This window comes from Halichoerus grypus, chromosome 3, assembly GCF_964656455.1.
Source record: "Halichoerus grypus chromosome 3, mHalGry1.hap1.1, whole genome shotgun sequence".
NCBI lineage: Eukaryota > Metazoa > Chordata > Mammalia > Carnivora > Phocidae > Halichoerus > Halichoerus grypus.
Window position 1 is genome coordinate 111,169,527 of NC_135714.1, and position 21,236 is coordinate 111,190,762.

The window sequence follows — 21,236 nt, forward strand, 5'->3', positions numbered from 1 at the left end:
GAAATAAAATACTGTATATTCAAATTGTATAAATTGATAATTCACTTGCCAAAATCTTTAGCTCTAAAAATGAGAGTATAGGGTCAGATTAGTTAGGCAACAAACAAACAAACAAACAAAAACACCCAACCCAAACCAAAACAACAACAACAAAGAACCCCAATGATGTCTGGAATACAAATTGGTTTAATTTTTAAGGATGGCAATGGTTATAATTAATCAAATTTTTGATCATTAATCAATGTTTATATGTCATGCAGATTTTATATGCCATGCAGATAAAAGCATACATTGTTCTCAAATTGCGCTCTTATTTGAGTTCTCTTGTTTGCTAGCATATTGAACAAATATCTTTTATATGATCTGTCTTATTTTGAGTAAACACAACAAATTGTTTTCATTTTTATCAAGCAAACAGTTGCCTTTCTGTTTCTAATCATTTTTGAAAGTCTTTGTAAATGATTCATTCTTCTTTTAATAAAATATAAACTAGAAAATTTGCTTGAAGTGTGGAGAGCTTCTGGAAATGAAATGCAAGTAAATCTCTTTCAAAGGGATTTAATTCCTTCTCTTTTTTAGAAATAAGAAATACTTGTCCTAATTCTAACTTTCTTCTATGAAGTCTAGTGAAGGGAAAATTAAGATTATAAACTTGAAGGCAGAAAGTGTTTCACATATACATATGTATATAATAATGTTGGATAGGGAGTTTTGAAATCAAAATCTCAAGAAAGAGACAATAAACACCATGGTTTAATTTCTAGAATGAACACTTGAGGGTGACAATAATCTTGTCTGATTGTCCTTGCTAGAAAGAAAACAATAAATTAAGTGAAAAACTTGAGCAGTAATAGTAAAAGTAAAACATCGACATAGTAAAATTAGAATTAAGAATTTAGAGGGGTGACTGAGTGGCTCAGTTGGTTAAGCATCTGACTCTTGATTTCGGCTCAGGTCATGAACTCAGGGTCATGAGATGGAGCCCCACAAGGGGCTCCATGCTCAGTGGGGAGTCTGCTTGAGTTTCTCTCCCTCTGCCACCCCCGGCTCAAGTGCACTTTCTCTCTCTCTCAATAAAAAAAAAAAAGAAAAGAATGAAGAATTTAGAGTAAATGTAAAGTTACACACTGTTCAACATACAATACCTATATTTGATTGACTTTCAAGTGACTTTCAGTGAAATTGTTGGGACTAACAGATCTATTGATCTTCTTTACGGATAAAATGTTTAGAGGTAGATATAGTTTGGGTAAATCTTTCTAGACTACTATGCACCTAAAAAAAGCTTCAAATGGAAAATCTTTCAAAACAAATAATTTGATTCAAAGACCACACACTTACAATCAAAGGCAGCCCTTTTTTTCTTAGAAATTAATTTCCTATTGATTTAGTATTTTTATAGACAAATCTCAGTTAAAAGCATGAGAAAAAAAAAAAAAACATTTTTCTGCCCCTCTGGAAATGTGTTCTAGCATTGTAGTATGTTTTTAAATATGCATTTTCTGTTTTTCATGCTTACCTCTATACAATGTGGTTACACCGGCGTGCCTGGGTGGCTCAGTTGGTTAAGCGTCTGCCTTTGGCTCGGGTCATGATTCCAGGGTCCTGGAATTGAGCCCCCGCATTGGACTCCCTGCTTAGCAGGGAGCCTGCTTCTCCTTCTCCAGCTCCCCCTGCTTGTGCTCTCTCTCTGTCTAATAAATAAATAAAATCTTAAAAAACAAAAGAACAATGTGGTTACACAAAATGTGTGGTTTACACAATCACCGCATGACACTCAGATTGCTTCTTCAATCCCCCTGATTTTGGAATTCTAGTTCACTTGTTACTCTAGTTTCAACAAAATGTAGAGGATCGTGGGTGCATTCAAAAACAAAATCTGTAGCAGTGGGGTTCAGTGACAGGCTGAAATCCTAAAAGATAACAGCAATATAAAAAAAATAAAGAAATAAGAAGTCAAGTGGTAAATAAAATTGAAGAGTTTGATGTTGTTTTATCCAGAAAAGTGAGAGTGCATAGTAATTCCCTGCAATATCCCTATTTGGGTTTCTATCAAATTCCTGACAACTTTGGTTCTAAGAGTTTGATTTGATTTATTCACTCCTATCTTCTCTGAAGTGTCTCAGTAAATGCTCTTGCCTTCTGTTTTCTTCTATATGGACATGTAGTTTACCAGAAGAAGCATCACTCTTCTTTGCCAAAGATAAAACCTCTACCTGTGCTCTTAAACCTATCATCAGCTGCTCCCACCTAAATATAGCACTTTATTTTCTATCAAGTGCTATTTTAATCTTGAGGTTTTTTTTTTTGAATGATTGTATCTTATCCAAAGATCTTTATCTTGTGTGATATCCATTAATGCATCCACATGATTTTTCCAAGTTAACAATAACACACTAGTTTTTTTCCTTGCACTTTGCACAAAACTATCAAACTTTCTTTTTCAAAGACAACATACGCAGGGGTATTCATTACTCCACCAAAATAGATCTGATATTTTGGTACCCACAATTCTCCATCTGTATGCCAGATGCTTGAAGCCACGTGGCACTGCACATATTTTAAACAAATAAATGTGAAATATACAAGATGGGTAAAGGGCAGTGTTAATGTTTTACACATGTGCCACCATTATTCACTACTATATTAATCTTCTCTGAGATTTTAAATATCATTTGAAAAAGGAATGCTGCAATCCTGGGGAATAGATACAGAAAATAAATCAACATATTTAACTGCTCAATACTAACCTCATACATAATAACATTGGGAGTCTTTTTAAAGGAAAATAATAAATACTTTAATTATATTGACATGAAACACAAAATGTAACAGGTCATTGAATTGTTGACACATTTTATAAGAAGAATTGACTTCTTGATCTCAATGAGGATATTTTTATTATTATTTTTTGGAATACATTATGTTAGATAAAAGAAAGATTTTGATAAATCAATTTCAAAATTTGTCATGAAAACAAAATCTTAGATCAAATGTATATATGTGTGGGTAGATGCAACTTAAAATCATTGTATCCATATCTCTTTGTATATCTATTTTCTTACTCTTAGTTCCATGTGCATGTTGAGATTTTATGTCCTCTGCTGATCTCTGATAATAAGCACAGTTGTAAGGATAAGTTGTTTATCCTGTTTATTTCTTGTATACCTTTACTGTTTTCTCAACTCATTTTCTCTTTGTTATATCAAAGTTCTACTATTTAAATATCTTCTTAAATGGTTTCCTGCCTATAGATTTCTTCCTTTCAGAGAATCCCCCATGGACACTTTATCATCCTAAAATATTACTATTTTTTCCTGCTCCCTGTTTCAATTAACCTTCAGTGGTTTCCTGTTTTCCAGAGATAAAGCTGAAACATTTTACCTAGCTCCCATATTACACCAGATTATGGACAACAAACTTTCCTAATCCTATTTCTCACCATGTCTTCAAATCACAGGCTACTTAATATGTTTAGAATTTCTCTTGTTCATTTTATTTTCAGCATCCCAAAGCATGGAAGACACACATATCTGTCTTCTCAGACAATACTAACCATCTCTGATGTTTATCAATACCCAATCAATGTTTATCAATATTTAAGTTTAAAATGATAAATTTAAAAATTGGAGATAAGTGTATTGGTTGTTCTTTCATTCTGCATGGAGAAGCTACATACACACACACAAGAAGGTGTTTGCACACACAAGCACATATGTATGAAAGAAATATACAGAAAACCTAGGGGTCTCCAGCTAGTATAGCAATCTATACATGTTACATTTTAAAAAACATTGGAAGTTTTCCTTAATAATTACATAATATCCATTCAGAGAAAAAAAGAGAATGTATGAAAATATAGAGAAACCAAAAAACTTGTGAAAGATTCTTTCCAAAATACCTAACCCTTTACAGCTATAATTCAGTAATTATGTGCTTTACAAGAAAATCTTTCAGTGTTCTTGAAAGTTATTTGTGTTCTTGAACTGATATTTAAATCCTCTCTTGTTCATTTTTCATGTACAAATCTGGTCTCCCCAAATAGATTGTTAGGTCCTTGAGGAAGGTGACTTTTTTTTTTAAGTTATTATGAACACTTAAAAAGTAACTCACAGAGCACCCTATATAGAGTAGGAACTCAATAAATGATTTTTTATTTGATAAAATTTGATATCTTTATTATTTTCTATGAAGGTTCAGTTACTAGTGTATATAGTTTATTGTTCTACCTTTTAATGTACTAGACATAGATGAAAACCTTATCTTACTTCTGCATGTCAGAATAGGAAATCTGTAAATTTATTTCTGTGAGTTTAGAAAATGTCCTGTGGATTACAGATTTATTAAAACCAGAAGCTCACTACACCAACCATCTTTTCTCACTAATATTGTGTATTTAGCTTAATTGTCAGGGCTAATAAAGGAATATTTTAATTTCAGTGAGGAACATAAGTAATATATATTCTCATGATACATAAATTTAAAAGTTTCCTTTTAACATCCTTCTGTCATGGCTGAGATGGAAAGCTCTGTAAGTTCTATAATATTCATTGTTCAATCCTCAGTGTCTGGTAAGGTGGTGCCTGGCTCATGGCAAGCACTCCAGCATTATTTGTTGAATGTATAAAATCAAATGAATCTGGTATCCTATCTACAGGATCCCAGGGCCAGAAAGTAAAGACAGTCTTTCTGCTTGCTCCTGCAGAAAAATATTGAAAAAGGGTAACTACAAGCCTTGCCCTTGTTGTATCTTTACTCCCCGGGGTCACTCGGGGCTATGAGAAAGTTTTATGAGGGAGAGCAGCTGGGAAGTCATGTCAGAAGCCACAGGGAACTATTGTAAGGTACACAGAGCTGTGTCTCTGTCCTTTCAGTGTTTGTTCAATAACAAACTTAAACACAATAGCAAACATAAACACAAAAAGCTCGGTAGGTAGCACAATGTATAGGTAACGAAATTTTTCTTGAGGAAAAGCACGTGCTGCAATCTCTCAGCAGGGGAAAATTAATTCCAATTCATTTGAATGTTGTTCTCCATACTATCTCTCTGAATCCCTACACTTCTCATAAAAGTATTAGAGTCCTCTCCTCCAGTACTAATCATTCCTCAAAGTTTCTAGAACTTTTGGTGAAATCATATAGAAAGTAAGGTTTCAAGTCATGCAGCAGATACCTAATGATAAATCTAAGCCACAGTTTCAACCCTGAAATATGTTATTTGATTTCAAGTGGCTTTACTTGTAATGTATCAAAATATGGATGATCTGTTTAATATTAACACCAGGCTACAGAAATAGGAAGCTAAATTGAAAAGCTAAAAAGCAGTTAGGCTAGCTCTAGGAACAACATAAGCAGAATTCTATCAATTCTATCTCTTAAAAACTATCATTCTAAAATGAAAGTATATGTTTTCCAAATCTTTCTTCCTACTCTTTCTGTACTTTCAACTTCCTAAACTCTAATTACTACTGAAAAAATCTTTTGTTGTTATCTATGGAATGATTTAGAAATGAATGTTATTTTGTTGTTATTACTGAGTCTGTACTTGTTATAAATATGACAAATTCTCATTATTTAATCGAAAAAGTCATAATTTAAATTACTCTTCACACATTTTAATGCTGTTCTACATTGTTCTTAATGAAGGTCGGGCCTGTGAGATAATATGCTATTATTGGCTGAATTCTAGTTATTTTGTATGCATTATACATTTGACAAGAATACAGCTTCAGAAGAAGTAATTCATTTACACAGAAAATGTTTCCTATAAGCAAACCAAAGCATGTCTGCATCCAAATATAGAAATGTGTTGGTGGATTGATAGTTTTATTTTGCAGAGAATAAAAATGTATATATATGAGAATATATATTGTATGTGTGTGTATGTATATTCTCTCAGGCTCAGATGATGAAGATCAAATGTATTTTGTAACTGAGGGTATTTACCTGTCATTCTCACTTGATCTTTCTTTCATTTGTTTTATTTATTTTTTTGGTGTGTTTCATAGCTATTTAATCATTTAGTTGATCAGTACTTAACAAGGACACCGTACTTAGCAATCCATAGGTATTTTCTTACTTAAGCCTAATAAAAAAAATGAAAGATGAGTTTTGCCCTGTTTTACCTATGAAATTAAGGTTTTCAGTCTCTGCAAGTTTTTATGTGACAAAGCTAGGCTAAATTAACATACATCTCTATATGCTGTGCTTCCTACCACAGAATAAAGGGATGAGAAAGATAGGCCACAGTTTTTCTTGCCCTCTTTGAAATTAAGTAATTGAAATTATGTCCATATTTTACAGACTTGTCTTATTAAGCTTTATTTGAATTTCCTACAATTTCTTGGGGCACGTAAAGAAGTATGCCTTAAATAATATACAACTTTTATGGTGAAACTGAGAGCTAGAATAAATTGTTTTATACTTTTAGCTTATGTTTATACATATCAAAGAAATCTGATAGTTGAATAATTTTCTTATTTATCCAATCAATATGAAGCAGATCTGTAAAAGAAACACTAAAATCCTTCAAGTTAAAATTGATATGGATAATTGATTTAATTTTTCATTTTAACCCTTGAAGGCAGCCTAAATCAGGGTGGAATTTATAAATTGAATTCTCTTTGAGTGAGGACAGATACCCAGGGCCATTTCTTATATTTCATTTCATACTGATAGATCTTTCTCACAGCTCCTTAAATTTGTTGTCTTTCTTGATTCATTTTGATTTTCAAAACTGAGCTTGATTTACTTCAATGTGTTCTCAAAGAGCATGGAAAAGAGGAATAGTTTTCTTTAAACTTTTATTCATTATGGCCAATTGAAACTAAAAAATCAGTCTATTGCTACCCGATCCATGACCACCAACATTGATTGGTGTATATTTTTCAGATACAGAGAGAAAAAAAGGAAATTCTAAAAAGTTTAGATGACATGGTTTAGAGAAAAATTATTGGTAATAATAATTCCTATTTCTCTATTCAGCCCAGGCACACATGCCTCTGCTATTCTGGGAGATAGGACAGCCTTCAATACTGCAGTTTGTCCAAGAGTCATGAATGAAAAGATAAAAGTTACTTTAATAAAGAAAATTATAAATACTATTACTGGTTCATTCACTTCAATTTTGTACACTCTTGTCTATCTTTTAATTGGGACATATTAAAGTATGTATAAGAAAGGAGACAAATTGAAAATAATGTATATAAGAGAGAGAAGTCAGGGAAGATGTATCAGGTGCTCTCTGCTCCCACTTTTCGTCTCAGATCTGAGGGGCCACCAGTCCTGACAAATGAGAGTGCGTGACAAAGAAAGGCAAGGAAAGAGAGATGGGGAAAGAGAGGCTTTGGAAAGGGAATGAATAGCTTTAGTGTGGTAAACACATTTTAATCAGCTAAGCTGTGAGTCTTATACATTCAGGATCAGAAATTAAAGGAAACAAAACCAGGATTTAGATTGAGAAATCTGTTTGTAACTTAATTTTGACTGAAACATGAATGAGAAAACTCTGAAGGGGTATTGAGAAGTTTGAGACTATTTCTTACCTTCTGATGCTCAGAATTCCCATTAGACTGAACTCACATTGTATTTATCTACTGTCTTTTTTTCATTAGAAAACTGTACAGACAAATAGACATTCACATCTTATTCCAATTTTATCAAATAGCAGTTTTTAAAAAAAGCATATGCTCTAAATACATTAAAATTCCTCTTATCTTTAGAAATTAATACTAAAAATTATACTTGTAGTTCTCTGGTGTCTGATGAAGAGGATATGTTTCCCTTATTTTTAGTCATCTGTTATTTCACAATTGTCTTGAAATTCTCCTATGTAAGATATACTTCAATACCCATTCATTCCTAATGGAGAGACCATAAATAAATTGAAGTGTGTTGTTGCAAATAGTACACATCTATAGCCAATCCAGGTAGAAATCAGCTCCGAAAGCTTAACAATTTTATTTTTGATCTTGCCAAATTTATCATCTGGACAATGAATTACCAGGTGCACAGAGAGGCCGTTATTGACACGTTCATCTAATTTCTTCTTCTCTTGCAATCCAAACCACACAAAAATATAATTCTGATTGATCTTCTGTTTGCAGCTGTACTGAGGTTGATTACTGGAGCTCTCACTTCAAGTTTCATCCATACTGGCAGGCCTGGAGGTGAGATTGCTCTCCAATTCTTTGAAATGCGCTGACAGAATCTGTCTTCTACTTTTCTGTCCACAACCCACTTTTCATGGTCACTTATGTCATCTTGCTGCTGAATATTTCATTTTAAAAAGAACACAAGTGTGTGTGTGCTTTTAGCCTTATCTAGTCAAGTGTTCTCTGGCTTTTTGTTTTGCAGTAAAGCTTGGCAGTAATGCACTCACTGGCAATAAAGAGGAGTGTTTTCCTTCCTTTTTATGTCATCACTTCTACTTATTTCTGAGAATACTGAATGATCACATTCCCTCGCATTCTGTTTTATTAATGATTTCCTCTTATAAACACATATATGTATAAATGGTGGGTATTAAATATGTATGCACACAAAATAAGGATTATATCTTTAAGAGAAAAATCAGATTTCATTTTACACGCATTAAGTAAGTTTGTATTAGGAAATATTTTGATATTTCCCCATTTCCCATCTCTTTGCAAGAGAAATAAATAGAGGTCACACGCAGTGATTATGAGCACGTGCTGGGACCAGGTTCTCTGGATTTCATTCCAGGCTCTGCCATTTATTTGTCATGTGACCTTGAGCAAGTTATTTCAATTTTCTATCTCTCAATTCCTTCATTTGTAAAAGCAAGAAAACTATCGATCTCCAAAGATTAGGGTGAAGAGTAAATTAAGGAGTTAAAAAACTGAAGGTAGTCCTTGGCACCTATAAAGCATTACATAAATGTTAGACACTATGCCTGTAATATTGATAAGCTTCTAACAAATAAATGCTGATACTGAAGAAGGCCTTTATGGCTCAGTGTTCCTAAAACAAATGTACCAAATGTAAAAATATGTTCTTTCTGTTTACTTTTGCTTTTTCTGGCATCTAGAACTGTGCTTAGACATATAACCAATGCTCAATATATATTTTGTGATTGATTGAATGAAAGAATGAATGAATGATGGATATTATCTGAAAGAGAGTATATATAATTTATTTATATTTAGTACATATAGATCATTTATATATTTTGTGAAAAATAATTTAGCAAAATTATTAACTAATAATTGATTAGCTACTTTACTTTGAAAATTTGAACACAGGGAATTTTGAGCAAAGAAATTTAGGGACAGGCAACTAAGTGTGAGTTAAGAAATCAAACACCTTAAGAGGACTTCAGGATCTGAGATGCAGCACTACAGAAAGGATATTTAAACAAATGCCATAAGGCCTGGCATGCTGCTCCTAATCTGCTCTGAGATCTTAGTTAATGCACTTAACCGCTCTGAAACTTTGTTTTCTATTATATAATCTGATTTCACTGGCTTGCTGAACTAAGTCTACAATTGTAATATTCCTAATAGATTTCTGATGATCTAGAATGAAGCAACTCCTTTTGCGTCCCCACTTACCCTGCTTGCCAACAAATTTTCAGTGCTCCTCCCTATTCTGAGAGTCTCATAAGATTGTGGAAATCATTCATCAGCCGGGCTTATCACTTAAGATCCAGGTTAAGATAGACTTGAATTTTTTTTTCAACGAAAAAAATTTTTAAAGATTTTATTTATCAGAGAGAGAGAGCACAAGCCGGGTGGGGAGCGGGGGGCAGGCAGAGCAGGCAGAGGGAGAAGCAGGCTTCCCACTGAGCAATGAGCCCCATGTGGGACTGGATCCCAGGACTCTGGAATCATGACCTGAGCAGGAGGCAGACGCTTAACGACTGAGCCACCCAGGCGCCCCAAATCAGACTTGAATTTTTTTTTTTTAAGATTTTATTTATTTATTTGACAGAGAAAGACACAGCGAGAGAGGGAACACAAACGGGGAGTGGGAGAGGGAGAAGCAGGCTTCCCGCCGAGCAGGGAGCCTGATGCGGGACTTGATCCAGGGACTCCAGGATCATGACCTGAGCCGAAGGCAGACGCTTAACCAACTGAGCCACCCAGGTGCCCCCAGACTTGAATTTTTATCCTATTCTCTTTTCTATAGAAAAGCCTAAAGTCATTCCTAGGCATTGTACATACTCCTCGAACGGTGGTGTTTTGTGTTTTTTCACTCACTCCTCACTCCTCCTGTGTCCCTGTCTCCACTCTTGCCCCTTAACAACGGTTGCTTTCTCTGCATTTCAGTGTCAACCCAAATATGGTCTTGGCTTCTTTCTCTGAATTCTCACATGAGGCTTTTGTGAGATTGTTCAAAACTTTAAAGAAGTTAGAAGCAATGGATTACAACAGGAACACGAGCTATTTAATGCTGAATATTTGATATTCTTGTGTTAAAAAAATATTTTTATCTTTTATGTGGCTCAATGATTCCCTTTCAGCTTTTCTATTCTCCCCATCCCCAGCCCCCCTTTCATAGGTAATGCCCATTGATGTAATTGCTTCTTTGGAGTCTGTTTTTCCCTACCACTCCAACCTGACAAACCAGTTCCCTTCCATCCCTCCTTATCAAGACATTTTCTGGAAAATGACAATTTTTCTCCCAAAAATATTTTATTACTGACAAGAATTTTGTACCTCCAAAATTTGGCCAAGCAAATTCACTTTTCTATGACAATGAGATATGAGAAAAAGTGATGTGCTCATCCTCTTGTTTTGTCTTAAAATAAAAGGCTATGATTTATCCTCATTTCCTTTTTTCCTTCCTGCACTCATTGATAGCTGTGGTGGTCACCTGTCTTAGATGTCATAAATAAGGAAAGGCATACATAAGATCAAAAGATCTCGAATCTTGATGCTTTTGAAAACTGGAACCACATACCATAAAGCTTGGACTTTCTTATGAAAAAGAAATAGGTTTCTATTTTAGTTGATCTCCTATTAAGTTGGGTCTCTATTGAATATAATGAACTTATATCTTTTTTTAAAAAATATTTTATTTGGGGCACCTGGGTGACTCAGTCGTTAAGCGTCTGCCTTCGGCTCAGGTCATGATCCCAGGGTCCTGGGATCCAGCCCCGCATCAGGCTCCCTGCTCTGCGGGAAGCCTGCTTCTCCCTCTCCCACTCCCCATGCTTGTGTTCCTGCTCTCGCTGTCTCTCTCTCTCTGTCAAAAATAAATAAAATCTTTAAAAAAATTTTTATTTACTTATTTGAGAGAGAGAAAGAGAGGGAAAACACAGAGGGACAGAGATAGGGAGAAGCAAATTCCCGCCGAGCAGAGAGCCTGATGTGGGGCTCGATCCTGGGATCATGACCTGAGTCGAAGGCAGACGCTTAGCCAACTGAGCCAACTGAGGCACCCAGGCGTTCCTGAACTTATATCTTAATTGATAGATTAACCATTTTTCTAAGAGCAAGGCATTTGAAACGCAAAAACCAGAATGATATCTGTGCAGTATTTCCTTTTGCAATTGCTACATTCCTTCTTTAAGGCAATTAGCCAAGAATTACCAGTTGCTTGAGTGAATGAGGTAACTGGGGAATAAGGAAGAGAAAGGTAAGGAAGACAATTTCAAGAAAACAGTTGTATAATATATTTAACAGAGGATACTATTATACTGTCAGGAATGGGGTATCTATATTGAAATCTGAGAGGACTGCCACAGGTTCATCTGTAAGAAGAAAGCAGCACACACACACACACATAAATAAATAAATAAATAAATAGATAGATAAATAAATAAATAAATAATAGAAGAAGAAGAAGAAGGAAGCAGCACAACTTCTCTACCTGGAGATGCTTTTTTCTTTTTCTGTTTCTTTCTTCCTTTCCTTTCTCTCTTCCTTCCTTCCTTCCTTCCTTCCTTCCTTCCTTCCTTCCTTCCTTTCTTTTCTTTCTTGCAATAATGCATGCCATTTAAAAAGATGTTTCAAGACTTAAATTGAGAAAATTAAAAGATGATGAAAATGACAATTGAAAAGCATTCTTCTATTACACCAAAGAAAGGTAGAAACATTTTACTCAACTTAATTGGTTTCAATAGTTGAGTTGCATTTTAAAAAAAAGTAACTAGGGTACCATCTCCTTAGCCAGCTAGAACCAAATTTATACATTAATTTGTTCATTTCCCTCTATAGCAGGCTAACAGTATAATTCTTGCCACCTAAAAAAACAAAAAAGCAAAGATACAGCTGCATCCTTGGATAGTTCCAGGACATTCAAGGATATTCCCAGCAATGAACAGTCTACTAAGAAGTGATAAGTACAGACAAGCATGAGAGGCAGTGAAGAGTGAGCCTGGTGGTCTTTGTGTACAGAAATATTTTTGCATTAAAATTATAAGTAATCTTTCTAGTTTAGCAGGATAACCATATAGTTAAAGCAGAAAATACTGAAGGAGCCCTGAACATCAATCAAATATGATTGGTAACCACCCATCCAAAGTTAAACAATGGGTTACATGTCAAGCTGCTCATCAGAACTAGATCTGAGAGGACAAAGGTGACAACACTAAAGTGGGCTGTGAGAAGGGGTGTTACACTTCAGGCATCATGTCTTGTCAAATGTGTGTCATGGAGAGTGCTCTTGTCATTCAAAAAGAAAAAGAAAAATCATGTCAACAAAGTAAGTACTTCTGAGATGTTTGCTTTTCGTTGGCAGCTAAACATTAAAACATGCTTAGAAAACCAAAGGGTAAATGATAAGGAACAATTTGTAGTAGCAGCTACCAGTTCTGCAGAAACTATAAAACATATTCACACATAAAACTTTGTAGAAGTCATGGGAATTGGGGAATATAGATCTGAATGTCATGAGGAGCCACTACCCTATAATTTCTCTTGATTTGCTTCACTGTGAGAAATAGTTGCTGAAGTGGTGACAGCAGAGCATTGCTCTTGGGGAAAAAAGTCTACCAAGTCATATATAAGACTTAACCCAGCTCTCCCATCTAGTGTCTTTTGAGAAAAATACAAACTGCATATTCATTTCAAATTAAGACTATGTTAATATACTAAAATAATTAAGGAAATTTAAAAAGACAAGTTGAATGTTCAGAAAAATGCAAAATTTTACAACCTCTCTTGGCAAAGACAGGGAAGCCATAAGGAAATAATACATCGAGATGAATTTAGATTTGGAAAAGTAAATGACTGAGGTAAGATGAGATCATAAAGACACTCAAGATTTAAACGTATAATTACAATTTACTTTGAGCACTGTTAAGTAGAATTAACTCTTCCAAATAATCAGTATTTTGAAAAACAAACTTGAAAATTTTTCAAAATGTAAAAGAATGAGAAAAAGATGAAAAGAGAATGATTATAAAAGATGAGGTCAAAGAACAGAAATCCAGAGTCAGAAGGTATGTCTCAAAAGGGGAATTATTGATAGAGACTGGCATAGTTCTGATCCAAATCATAAAGGTATATACTTTAATTCACCTAGGAGGGCCTGCCATATACATTTCTATCTGTCACCAACATTTAGAGTACCATGACTGTAAAACCCAAGTGGCAGATCCACTTTTATGGCATCTAGACTTGTTGAAAACGCTTCTTGTTTTAGGCCCCCTTAAAAATTGCAGTCTTTAGGTTATTCGGTAATTAGATCAAAGTAGCCCACATGAATGGGATATATGCTACCTCCAAATTCTAAAAATGGCTGAGAACTATTATGCTTCATTCTTAGTTCTAAGAGGGGTCAAGTACAGTAACTTTTCCTTTACTTGAGATTATATTGACATGCCCCAGAGAACTGAATCCCTGAAATTTCACTTAATTGGTAAAAACCTGAGTTTTCTACAAGTTGCCTTGCATACATCTTACCAAAGTGTCTGAAGTAGTTGCTGGTCCCTGCTCACCAGACCCAGTTGCATGAAACCATCAAGGTTGTGCACCAGTGTGATGTCTTATAGAAGGGGAAGGTGATCAACTCCTTGCAGACTAGGCTATGATATGGAGGTGGGGAGTTGAGATGGCCTTGAGGTAGGACCATGAAGATGTATTATTAGCCATGCTGGCTAGAAAACAAAACAAAACAAAACAAAATAAAATTTCAGAAGATCTATATTAATAGATACAGAAAAAAATAGCTTGGCCAGATAAAGAGGTGTATATTGGATTATGGACATGCATACAGGCACACATACACACACATATCTAGAATATCCAGAACAATAGCTGCTATCACATTGTTAAGTTTATAATAATCCATTGCCCTTCTCCAAATAATTCTGTCTTCTGTCCAAAGGCCAAATAACCAAGTTGAATGGGCATAAGGGGTAATCAATACTCCTGCATTTGTCAAGCCCTATACAGTGACACAGATCTCTGATATGCCTCTGGGGTTATAATACTGCTTTGGATTTACTATTTTGATAGGTAGAGGCTTTTACTTGGCCTTTCCTACCATCACAGTCCATACTCCAAAGCTAATGCAATCAATGTAGCAATTCTGCCATTTGCTAAATATGTCCTTTTCAAATCTGCATTCTGGAACTAGGGAAATAACCACATACCATCCACGGACAATGATAATTACCCGGAAAATATAGACAATATATATATTTCTCTTCTTTCTGTTCCTCCATTCTTTAAGTTACTTTTGTCTTAACTATCAAAGGAAAGAATTTTGTATCTTGATTGTATTGAAAGTTATATCACCATCAATGAGTGTGTTAAATATGCAAACCAAAACATATTGAATTTTACATAAGTTATTTATAGAGCTACTAACATAAAATTGTTATCTATGTACTGACACAATGTTATAAATGGCATTCTAGGCTTAAAATGACATTTATTAGGCTTAAACATCCTTCTAGCATATGACTTCAATTTATAAAATACTATTTTAATGAATATTTGAGCATCACTCAATATTCAACTATTTTTATTTGAATTAAAGTTCTAAGAAGAGTATGAATATAGACTTTAATTTCTGTTCTAAGATACTATTGTTAGTTAATTTAGAGTCCTTTCCATCATCATTGCTAACTGCTGTAGTCTGACATCCATTCCCCAAATGAAATGTGACTTTGATGGATAAACTCAATTAAAGCTCAAACATTAGATAAGTCAAACAGAGAATTGGACTGATCTTTACCAATCTACCTTTAAAAATACAATAAGTATTTGAAAATGAAGCAGTCATAAATTATACTGAAAATATGTTAGTAAAATTGGATTGAAATTCAAATCAATTACTCTATGTAAATTTCTATTGCTTAGAGAGTAACATTTGTTTTTCCCCTTAGTATTGTTTCTTATACTTTTAATAAACAAAATCAGAGAAATGCCTGTTGTCTTTTACTTTCTTAAAAATTTCTGCCTCTTTTATGATATTTAAGTTTGTTAAATATCTAGTTTTAAAAATAACAATATACATTTCATCATAATCTCAGAAACCTTATAAGTAATTACATTTAATTCTCTTTAATATTAAAAATGACTTAGTGTCTTGTCTATGACAACCTCTAATCTTAACATTGACATCCTACTCATTTATTTATTTAATCATTAAACTAAAATTAATTGACCATTAAGTAAAAATTGTACCTTCTCTATAATATATACAAAAAAATCAGGCTTGGTTGCATAGGTAAATAAAACATGTACAAAGAGATATGTATAGGAATAATTTGACTTGATGTGATAAATCATTTATTAGACACATATATGGGTTGTAAAAGGAACACAGAGACAAAGGCATCTAATATAACCAGGGAAATTGGGAAAATCATTGAACCACATCGTTGTCAATTTAGAAGACCTTTAGAATTTACAAGAATTTAGAAGAAACTTCAGAGTTTAAAGAATCTTTAGTTAAATCACATCCAATTCCATTATTTTGACATAAAAATAATGATGAAAATTTGATTTTTTCCATCATTAATATAGTCAAGTAGACAATATTTGTAGTAATTATGGATTTATATTTGAGAATCTGATAAATCTGAATTCAAATCCCAGAATTCTATCTTGAAACTACTAGACATGTGTGCCTTGGATTCAGTTTTTTCATCTGCCAAATGGGCAATAAAAACTAACTACCCATGGTGTTTTGTTGTGAGCATTACACAAGATATTTAACAGAGGACCCATCCCACTATCTCATTGTCAGGATTAAATGAATTAAAATTGTTAGACACTTATAATACTGTCTGGTCTTATGAGGGTCTATAGAGATTCACAGTATTCCCACTGTTTTTCTTGCTCTTAGTGTTGGGATTATGCTTTGTTGTATAATAGCCTATAGTTCTCTTCCATTGCAATTTCACGTAGAAAGCAAGGCATTCATTGCTTTAGAGAAGAATATTAAGACAGAAAACATTTAAAAAATCCTTTTCATTTTAAAATGTCTGGATTTTCAGAGCTCCTTGAAGAAATAGCTAAATCTAGGGCTGGAGTGAGGAATATAGAAAATGAGCCTGGAAGACATTGTAGTGCCAGAAAGTGAGAAAGTGCTCAAAAAAAAAAAAATGCAACAAAATTGTTCAGAACCCACAATGACGGGTATATGTCAACAGGACACAGGAACCAATTGAAAGAGCTCCTAGTGAGCAAAGCTGGAATAATGTGAGCAACAAAACACATGGAGCAGTATTCTATTATAACCCAAGCTATTACATAGACATCCATGAGTTTCATATAAATAAATAAGTAGCTGAATAAATAAATAAATGGGAGTGAATAGGTAAATCTGTGCAGAAGAAAATTTATAACAGAAGAGGGTTAGCATAGCTCCTCATTCCTTACATGCCCTCCCGTGCATAGTGACTTCTTTTTAAGATTACAGTATGGGGGTGACTGGGTGGCCCAGTTGGTTAAGCATATGATTCTTGATTTTGGCTCAGGTCACAATCTCTGGGTCGTGGGATCGAGCCACACTTCGGGCTCCATGCTCAGTGGGGAGCCCACTTGTGATTCTCTCTCTCTCTCTCTCTGTCCCTCTGCCTCTATCTCCCTGCTCTCTCTCTCTAAAATAAATAAATAAATCTTTTTTTTTTAAAGATAACAGTATGAAAATAAAGAAACAGTGAAGAAATCTAATAAATACTACTCACCCAGGTGATCAAGATTAACATCCATAGTGACATCATGTTGATAGTGTATACACAACAGTAACCCTGGTCTCACGATCAGAACAAATCAGACACATTTCAACTGACAGACTTCCTACAACATACCTTAATATTTCTCCATAAAACTGAAAAGATCATCAAAAACAAGGAGAATCTACAACTTTCACAACCAAGATGAGCCTAAAGAAATACAATGACTAAATAAAATGTACTTTCCTGGACAAGATCTTGGAACAGAAAAATGTATGTGGTAAAAACTAAATAAATCTGGATAAATATATGGTGTTTAGTTGGTTAAAATGTTTCAGTATTGGTTTATTAGTTGTGACAAATTTTAACAACATAAGAAAGTGATTGTGGAGTATATGGGAATTTCTCTATAGTCTGCTCACAATTTTTCTGTAAATCTAGCTATTCTAAAATTTAAAAAATTAAAAGTCAAACATCAAGTTTCCTACTATTTAAACTAGATCCATTTTTCCAAACTAGGTGAGAAGAGAAATCATAGAAGAGAGAGGACACCTTTAAAGTTCCGGGTTACTTAGGTACACCAGAGCCTTTGGCAAATCCACATCTCTGTCTACTGTCTGCATATGATTTTGCAGCTAAATCGTACAATAAACATACGGAAAAAACATACAATAATACTGATAAATTTTATGTTGAATCTGTAACCAACAGCCTCAATTGACTCCTTAATTCTCCATGCAATATTATCTTCCTCAAACCATTAACTTTTCCTCTCCCTATGACTGTATCTCACCTTCTTCTCCCCTCCCCTCAAATCTCTAACACATCTTCCCCTATTCTTATTCTTCACTGATAATCTTTTTCCTTATTTTACTGAAAATTCCAAAGTCATTAGAAGACAACTTCGACAAATTCCACAGAAAATCTACTCACCTAACTGCATCAGCTTTTGAACAATCAGCCTTTTCTTCTTTTGATCGAAATGAAATTTCTGTCCTTCCTTTTTTGTCATATATCCCTTTTTCTTTGACCTACATAGAGATATGGCTCAAATCAAACCAAAGTCTTTCCTGTCTTTCCTCTTTTCCTGCATCATTGATGTTTACTATTACAATTTCTTCATAAATATACCAACATCTATCTTGGGGAAAAAACAGTCTCCCAGTCTTGCTTTCCTCCTTAGATATTGCACAAGTTTCTCTCTTTGCCTTTATAGAAATATCCTTTGAGAGTGTTGCTATACTGCCTCTTTCTATTTTCCCTCCTCCCATTTTCACATGAACCCATATGAGGCAAGCTGTCATAGGCACAATTCCAGGAAAACTACTTGTGTCAAGGTCACCAATGGTTATTTCTCCCTGTTCATTTTATTGACCGAGCAGCCTCACTAAACAGTTGATCATCTTCCTTTTTCTTGAAATGCTTTCTTCACTCCTAGGATACCACAGTTTCTCTGGCAGCTTCCGCTCAGTGCATTGTTCTGTTTCATCCTCATATCCCAGACCTGTCAACTTTTTATCGCCTCAGTGTCTAGCCAGTGTATCTCTGTGATTTCATTTTATAATAAATCTTTTCATGATGTCTTTGGTTCTCATGGCTTCACATCCCATAAGTTCTTTATGTGCTAATAATTCCCAAATGTATATCTGTCTCTGGATATCTTCTCTGGTTTCTGGTCTCATATACCCAATGGCAGACTCAAAATCTTCACTAAGATGATTAATAGAGATCTTAAACTTAACTTGTCCCAAACTGAGCTCTCATTTTTCTACAAAAACTCACTCTTGCAAGTTTTACTGATTTCTGTTATTGGCCACTTTATTCTTCTAGCTCTTTAGGCTTTGGTTCTGAGAATCTTACTTCATTCTACTCTTTTATACACTACATCAAATTCTCTCTGCCTTATGTTCGAAAAAAACCTGGCCTCAGAAAATTTCTTACCATCTCTACCTCTACTACCCTGGTACAAGCCAAAATTCCCTTTCTCCTAAAGTTTTGCAGTATCTTCTTATTTGTTCCCTTACTCTTCTGTTGTCCACACACAACTCAGCATTCTGTACTGATGTAAACTTAATTATGTTACTACTCTACCATAAATGCTCCAGTGGCTTTCAAATCTGGTCTCATTGCAATGATTTTCCCCTAAATATCAACATGGTCTTGCTCACACACCTATCTACCCAGATATTTCCTTTCCTCTGGTGTCAACTTCTCCATAGGACTTCTACGTGGACCCTCTTTAAATTGCCATCCTTCCATCATTTTACTTATCTCCTTGCCATTTTTTTTCCTTTAAGACACCTCACCATTTATTATTCTATATAATTTGCTAACTTATAATTATTTTTTCTCTCCTGCTATCATCCCCCTCCCAAAACTAGAATGTAAAATTTAGGAGGTTAGAGATTTACTTTTATTTGTTTTAGTTCCTTCTAAATACCCAGCTTTACAAATAACATTTGGTTAAAGTAGTCACATGAAAAATATTTATTGAATGTTAAATGACAGGTGTCTTTCTCTTCTTCCTCTTACTTGTGAAAGATCCATCTTAAATTAAGCGTATGCTTATACACATTTCACTCCTTGTTTGTTTACATAAACTTAATCCTCAGCATTAATTTCTCCTTGTTCAGACTCCTCTTTTGGTTTTGGAGTGCTTTTCGACAGATCTGAAATATTTCTGCTTATAATTTCTCAAACTTCGTTTGGTCATAATCATCTTAGAACTTGACAGAGTCACAAACTGTAGGGTGTATCAAACTACAACTTAAGAAATCTTACTGAAAAGTTTCCATTTGCTTAGTACTGCATTTGTAGAAGTTGGGATATTTTAAGACATAAAACTGATGAAATTCTTCTAGATCTCTGAAGGCAACTGCTTTTTAAGGAAAATATAATAAAAGAAGTGCTAAAGTCTTTTGCACAAGGGTGGATTATTAGAATATATTTCAAATCACTCAAAGTTTCTAACCTGAATAAATTATTTTATGTCTGTTGGAAAGCAAAACCAAGTTATGACAATAAACTAATGATGCTCTTAAATTCAAAATCATAGCTCATATGACTTCTAATACTTTTTCATACAGACTATTTACTACAGTATGAAAATAAAAACATTGCTTATTGAATGATTATCAAATGGCTACGAAGTGTTAGCTCTCTCCAGATCTACTCTATCAGCACTGGTGAGTCGTGCATATTTTTATGATAACTATTTACTTATGAATTGTTTATTTATGAAACAACACTATGTTTTTCTTCCTTTGATTGAAAATTAACTAATTTTAAAAGTATAAACAGTTCAGAGGTGAAATGGGTGGAATAATAGTTACATAAGATAGCCTGACAGCAGCCCATTCATGGTGGCACAGAGACCACAGCTGAATACATAGTAATTCCTCCTTTGAAAGAGAACTCTTACTGATCTGTTATTGTGTTATAGGGACTCTATTTTGTCAAATCATCTCATTCTATAGATTACAGAGCTATTGGGAAAAGTGGCTGTTTGGATATCAGTTTTATATTATTGAACATTGCAATATACTTTGGTTTCATGTGCTCATGTTTTTTTTCTAAATTTACATTTAACCTTTTTCTTACTTGTTCATTTACTGTGAAAAAAAATTGAGGGAAACATGTTTTAAAGGGTTCTGATTGGTGTTTTTAAAACATTTTTAGAAATGGTAAGAGTGAAAGAAATACAGGAATACTGCAATATGTATTCATATGGTAATTGAATGTAAACTTCTTAAATTTTTAGAACTTTCTTTAGATTTTAATTTTAAATCAAATTTGAGAAACCATACATTGATCTAGAGTAGTATGTTATTGTTCATGGCTTTCTGGAGCACCTAAATATATAATAATTTTCCTTCTAAATGCCTGATATTTCTTAAAACTTATATTGAACTGTAAACACTTAGAGGCCATGGTCTTCTGTTTAAATTTTTTTCTATGTGTAGAAGTTAGACAGATGCCTGACAAATATTTGAATTCATTAAACAGCTATTGAATGAATAAATAAATGAAAACTAATTTATAGACCTAATTAACAGTGTTTTATCAATGATATCAGTAATTACATTGCCATAATTAATTCTATGTAATAGACACATCTATGTCTTCATCTGTTTAAGAA

General features: G+C 33.9%; 1 long non-coding RNA gene across 2 annotated transcripts in view; it reads right to left on the minus strand.

Moving 5' to 3' along the window:
* The window catches only part of LOC118544266 (uncharacterized), a 283,206-nt gene that overhangs the window by 12,283 nt on the left and 249,687 nt on the right, over positions 1 to 21,236 (minus strand). For both annotated transcript variants that reach the window (XR_013446168.1, XR_013446169.1), the window contains exons 3-5: positions 18,032 to 18,129; positions 13,872 to 14,065; positions 1,520 to 1,712 (exon numbers count right to left, since the gene is read on the minus strand). This is a non-coding gene — a long non-coding RNA (uncharacterized LOC118544266). The remainder of the gene's footprint in view (positions 1 to 1,519; positions 1,713 to 13,871; positions 14,066 to 18,031; positions 18,130 to 21,236) is intronic.